General features: G+C 48.0%; 1 pseudogene across 1 annotated transcript in view; it reads right to left on the bottom strand.

Moving 5' to 3' along the window:
• Positions 1 to 229: 229 nt before the first annotated feature.
• The window catches only part of LOC104601213 (ATP-dependent zinc metalloprotease FTSH 9, chloroplastic-like), a 47,624-nt pseudogene continuing 41,853 nt past the window's right edge, over positions 230 to 6,000 (bottom strand). Inside the window, exon 12 of the transcript XR_016082541.1 lies at positions 230 to 748. The product of XR_016082541.1 is annotated as an ATP-dependent zinc metalloprotease FTSH 9, chloroplastic-like (transcript). The remainder of the gene's footprint in view (positions 749 to 6,000) is intronic.

The raw sequence follows: 6,000 nt of genomic DNA, 5'->3' as shown, positions 1-6,000 counted from the left end.
GTGTGCTACAGGACCATCAACTTTACACTCAAGTTTGATCAATTTCATTTCTTATATTTGACTAGAGCCCACAAGACTCCATGCTTCTACAATTTGACAACTTTCCAGAATCCACAATCTATGATTTGAAAAAATCGGCATTTTGCTAAAGAACTGACTAGGTTTAGCATCTTGTTATCACAAATTCACAAGCATGTCGCACATTTTCACTGCATTGTATACGGAGTGCTAGGAGAAAAGAAAGTGATTGTGTATTATACAATTGATAGATAACAATTTTGTACAATAAAAGAAATTTACATTGGGATAAATACCAAATTACTGAAATAATGTTCAGATTTACAACATATATCACATATACAAATGCATGAATTCAACAGAAGGACCAGTTCAAGACTCCAGCAGAATGGCACTTTGGTCTTGATACTTTCCTCCTCTCCCCTTCTTGCATGTAACTTACAGTCAGTCCGTTGAAACGATGAAGGATAAAATATGAGAGATGGAGGAAGGCTAGACAATCAAGTGAGCCTGTATGATACAGTAGTAACAGTACCAAGATTTACAGAGAGCTAGCTGTTAGTGGGATTAAAGGACACTGAGGAGTCGATGAGGGTATTAATTATTCAGAGTTTATCTGCAATGGGGAGAAGAGTCTCTTGCTTGCCCCTAATGAAGATAGTCAACTCCGCTGGTGCAACCACCAACTTCAACCAATCTTGTAGCTCTTCACCTTCCACCTTCTCTTTCTCTGAAAATGGGGAAATATAGCTTTATCAGCCAAGCAAGAAGGTAGACAATGAAACTGAACAAGGGTACCAAAAGTTAGAGCACCTAGTTAACACCTGGCCAACAGATCAGCCTTGTCTCCTGGCACATATTTAGGTTCCAAGTCCAATGCCTGGTGAAAAATAGTTGTCTGTTTCTACTTACTAAATCATAATATCATTAACTTGATATGTATGATAAATAAAGCAGATGCATCATAAATGTATGGAACATAATTAAGTAGTTGCAACCAAGGCCATTACACCTTAATTCCCATGAAGAACATTATGGATATTAGATTACAGCTTAGCAGTCCGGGTACCACCACAAGTAGATCCTTTTGTGTTAACAGCAGTGATCTGTTAGAAGTGACTAGACAAACGATTATTTTGGCCAATAAATTAGATAATATGATATGATTCAGTCATGTGCATAGAAGACCATCTACGACATCCATTAGAATGATCCATTACAAGTTTAAGGGGCTAGAAATGCTAGGGGCAGACCAAAAAGGACTTGGGAGGAAGTAGTACAAAATGATTTAAGTGCCTATAATTTAATGATGGATATGGCACCCAACAAAATGGAATGGTGAAACAGGATTCATGTAGCCAACCCCATGTAGTTGGGACAAGGTTTAGATGATGATGATAATTACCATATGTCTATATAGATACTAGATACATAGGGTCTGTGGCATGTATTCATGGATAAAGATGGATGTTTCTTCATTCCTGAAGTGATCTTTTTTTTTTATCAGCAATACAGAAAAGATTCATTAAATTAAAAGAATGTGTACAACAAGAAATTGTGGGTAGGAGTAACTATTTGTCTCTTGGAGGGAGAATCACCTTAATTAGGTCAACATTAGCTAACCTTCCAGTCCATTTTTTATCAGTCTTTAACATTCCGATTAGGATGGATTGCAGGTTGGAAAAACTTATGAGAGATTTTCTCTGGGAGCCAGGGGAGGAGAAGAAGGAACATAGGGTTAGGTGGGAGGTGGTGTGTAGGAGTAAGAAGGAGGGAGGTTTGGGAATTGGGAACATAAGGAATAGGAACTTAGCATTACTAGGGAAATGGCTATGGAGATTTTCATTGGAGAAAGGAAAACTTTGGGTTAAGATAGTGGGAAGTATTCATGGGGTGGTAGACAATGGATGGGACTCTGAGATTCTAGCAAGGACTACAAGAGCATCTACCTAGAAAGTTATTCAAGATACTTTGCCCGTGCTCTCTCACTGGATCAGGTATGACTTGCACTCAGGCAACCTAATTAAATTTTGGGAACATGTCTGGGTCGGGGATTCCCCTTTGAAAGATATTTCCAACTATTTTTGCTATCTCTACCCTTAAAAATGAACCAGTTTCCTCCTTCCCTGTACCTTCTAACTCACCTTCTGCATTCGGTTGGAACTTGGGTTTGAGAAGAGATATCAGGGACACAGAATTAGGTTGTATTTCAGCCTTATTATCCATCCTTGAAGGGATTTTCCTAGAGCCAACGAAGGAAGACAATAGAATTTGGACACTCACTCCGTCAGGTTCCTACACCTATGCCTCTTTCTTCAAAGCCCTAATACAACCTTCTTCTGTTGGACTGTCCTTCCCTGCTAAAGAGGTGTGGTGTCAACCTATACCTCCGAAGGTTGGGAGTTTCTATTGGGAAGCCTTTCTAGAAAGAGTTAATATATAAGATTTACTTCAAAGAAAAAGACCCAATAGTTGTTTGTCTCCCCATTGGTGTGTCCTCTGTAAATCTGATGGTGAGTCTGGATACCATTTACTAATTTCCTGTCAGTTTGCTAAAGCCATTTGGGAATGGTTTACTTCTTTGTTTGGGTGCAGGTTGACTCCCCCTTTGAATGTGCAAAACTTATTCACTTCTGATGATGCGCAATCCGGCCGGTCTTAGCTGTCAACGACCTTGCCTCTGAATCGAGTAGCGGGGGACCTGAAACGGAGGAGATGAAGAAGCTCCGGGGAGAACCCGGTGTAAAGGCTCCGAAGCTTAAGTTAGAATCCTTCAAAGGCAAGATAAACCAGATAGCGCAAAGTTTGCATACCTCCTCTTTGGGGGTGGAGAGCCTTTCATAACCACCTCGCGCACTCACTCCTAGACTCCTGTTAGGTCGGGAATGAGTATTTCCGTGCTTCTACCAGTTTGGGCGTCATCGCCTCTGCTGGGGCAGAACCGTCACTGCTCCTTTTGTCGGAGCCGTCTCTGTAACTGGAGGCAGTGGTGACAGGTGACGATGGCAGGTGGCCGTTGGAAATGCGGCCATCAAGCGTCAGATCCCAAGTCAGTCAGGTGCGCCGCCCCTGGATACGGACTCCTTCGGTGTCAGGTACGGCGTGGTTCGTCCAGTTCAATGCTCCGGAAGCGAAGTGCCTGGAGCGGTGCGTGAGGCAAAGTTTCGAGTTCGGATAAGGGGGGCCCCGAACTGTCATAAGACGGGCCAGTTCGGGTCTCTGCTTTGTGTGACTCGGGGTCAAAAGGGGGAGTTCGGGCTCCTCGCAGGGAGTCCGGTCACTAAGTAGGGAGTTCGGGCACCTTGCAGAGAGTTCGACCACTAAGTAGGGAGTTCGGGCACCTTGCATAGAGTTCGACCACTAAGTAGGGAGTTCGGGCACCTTGCAGAGAGTTCGGATTCCTTGTAGGGAGTTCGGGTTCAGTAGGGAGTTTGGGCCCCTTGCTAGGGAGCTCGGACCTGCTGGTCCCTTCCCTTTGGCGTTTGTACCCTCAGTACGCTGTTTTAAGTGCCGAGCTACTTGCCTTTTTTGCCACGTGCCGTGATTTGCGAGGTCGGGCCAAATCTTCCTTCATCAATTGCCCCCCACTCCTCGTGCTAAGGGTCTTGCCCTGGCGCGGGGAGTTCGTAAGGTGTCAGGTGGATTTGTCCTGTACTTTGAATCTTGGTTCTGCTGGCGCGAGGTGCGTTGTCAGGGTTTCTTGGGTTTCTTCGAGTGTCCATTTATGCCGGAAGCGTGTTGGCCTGTATAAATGCTGATAGATGTGGCAGTGCGCGCACGTTGCTTCGAAATTTCAAAAAAAAGGGTGCGCCACTTCGGGGTGCGAAAGCGGGCGTTTTTTCAAATATGAAAAAGACGTGCTGCTGCCGTTTTTTCTGAGACGTGCGCTGACGTTCCATCAGTTTCGAAAAGATGCGCGCCGTCGCTGTAAGTTTCAGGAAGACGTGCGCCAATCACGTCTCGGTCTTGGGCGACGTGCGGTCAGTGCGGCCGTAGGCCGTCGGATTGGCTTTGATCTAAGCCGTTGCCTTTTGGTCACTGTGAGCATAAATAGCGGCGGGGGGGGGGGACCCCGGTTGTTGTCGCTTTTGTATTTCTCTCGAGCTCGCGTCTGAGTTTCAGTTCGCGTCCAGGTTTTTTCAATTCGCGCTCAAGGTCTTCCGTTCGTCCGAGCTCCTGTGGTCTACAACTTTTGTCCAGGTGAGTACTTTCCTAGGTCTCGTCACTCCCAATGTCTAGCTCGGATGGCTCTGATAGTCATTTCAGCGGGTCTGATGCAGGTTCTACGAACCAAGTTGCGTCCCCTGATAGCCTTAGCGAGCCAGAGGTAGAGCTCGAGGAAGAGTTCGAGCCTGTAGACCGTGGCGCTTCGGGTAGTTTGGCGTCCACCTCTTGCCGGGGTCGGATGTTAGACAAGTTCGGACCTTTGACCATGACGCCCGAGGGGCTCCAATCCCTCATTACTTACTATAACTTGCCTGGGGAGTATGCTTATTTTATACCTTTGGGTGGCTTTCCTTGGGAACACGGTCCTGATGAGATCGTAATATTCCGGGAGCAGCTCGCCGCGGGGCTGCGATTGCCTTTTCACCCCCTCTTCGTCGAAGTCTTGAACCACTTCGGCGTGACAGTTGGCCAACTTCACCCGAATTCCATTCGAAATTTGGTGGGGACAATCTCCCTTTTCTGCGATGAGAGCTTTCCGTTGGACTTGGAGATTTTTTCTTCAATCTTGATGCTTAAGAAGCAAGCAGGTCCTCTCCCCGGGCGCAGACGGGCTTATTACCTGTCTCCTCGCCCGGGTTTTAAGCTTTTGCACGAGCTCCCTAACAAGGTCCCAGCATGGAAGCGGGACTATTTCGGGGTGCGAAGTGTGCTGGGGTGGCCTTTTCAGACTGGGTGGGGGATGGCCGCTCCTGACTCCGGGGTTACGCTTGACAAGGAGATGGCGAAGGGCCTCCGGCAATGGGCGCAGCTTGGGCTGAAGTGTGAACAGTATCTGACGGAGGCCAAGCTCATTGCGGCCGGCCTGAGCTCGAGTAGGTTCTTTACTTAGAGACTCGTCTTGCTGTCTTTCTTGCTTTTTACTGATGGCGAACTTCTTTTCGCAGGTGTGATGGATTCGCGAGGGACCCGAGGTGGGCACTTGTTTCAAGGTATGAAGAGGAGAAAGCGGGTTGCCAAGCGAACTCGCGCCGAGGTGCCTCAGGATGCGGAGCCCGAGGTGCCGGGCTACCAGCCAGAAGATCCGCCCAGGGGGCCCGAGATGGTCCCTCCGATGCAGGAGCCGACCGGGGGCCCTTATGCTGAGACTACATACACAGGGGCTCCTACATACTCCGGTGCTCCTGCTTACTCCGGGTCTGCTCATACGCGAGCTGGTCTCTCGAGCTCAGGGGCCCCGGGGGATTTCAAGAGCGTGTTGACGCCGACCCATGCTCTTCAAAAGAGTAAAGAGGCCATCTTCCCCGAGGAGGTCGCGGCATGGACTGATCTCCCTCTGCATCAAGTGGCCTGCCGTGCCGTTACCCATGCCATGGTGGTAAGTGTTCTCCTTTTTTAGCTCTTTGGCTTTTGTTTTGTTGGCTCTTTTGATCATTCGGTCTCTTTTTGGTAGGTGAATTCTTCCATTCACGCCTTGGCGGCTCAGGTGGAGAGGAGCTCGAGGCAGGCGCGAGCTGCCGAAGAGGCTCGTCGTGCGGCCGAGGAAGCTGCTCGTGCTGTTGAAGAGACTGCTCGTTTTTCCCGGATCAGACAGGCGAGGTCTCAGAGAGATGCCGAGGCCATGAGAGTGGTGGTGAAGCACATGGCGGACTTGAGGCTGGATCTGTAGCATCAGGTCGAGTATCTTTAGGAGGATATCAGGGAAAGGACGCAGATCTTTTCTCAAGGTATCAAAGATGCCAAGAAGAAGGCCGTCGATGAGTACATCGCTTCACCGGGTTTTGATGATCTGATGGTGGATTCATATAGGAGGGGTTT

This window comes from Nelumbo nucifera, chromosome 2 (genome assembly GCF_055504915.1).
Source record: "Nelumbo nucifera cultivar China Antique chromosome 2, China Antique-T2T, whole genome shotgun sequence".
Classification (NCBI taxonomy): Eukaryota; Viridiplantae; Streptophyta; class Magnoliopsida; order Proteales; family Nelumbonaceae; genus Nelumbo; species Nelumbo nucifera.
Note: the sequence above shows the minus strand (reverse complement) of the source record. Positions and strands in the feature narration are given on the sequence as shown.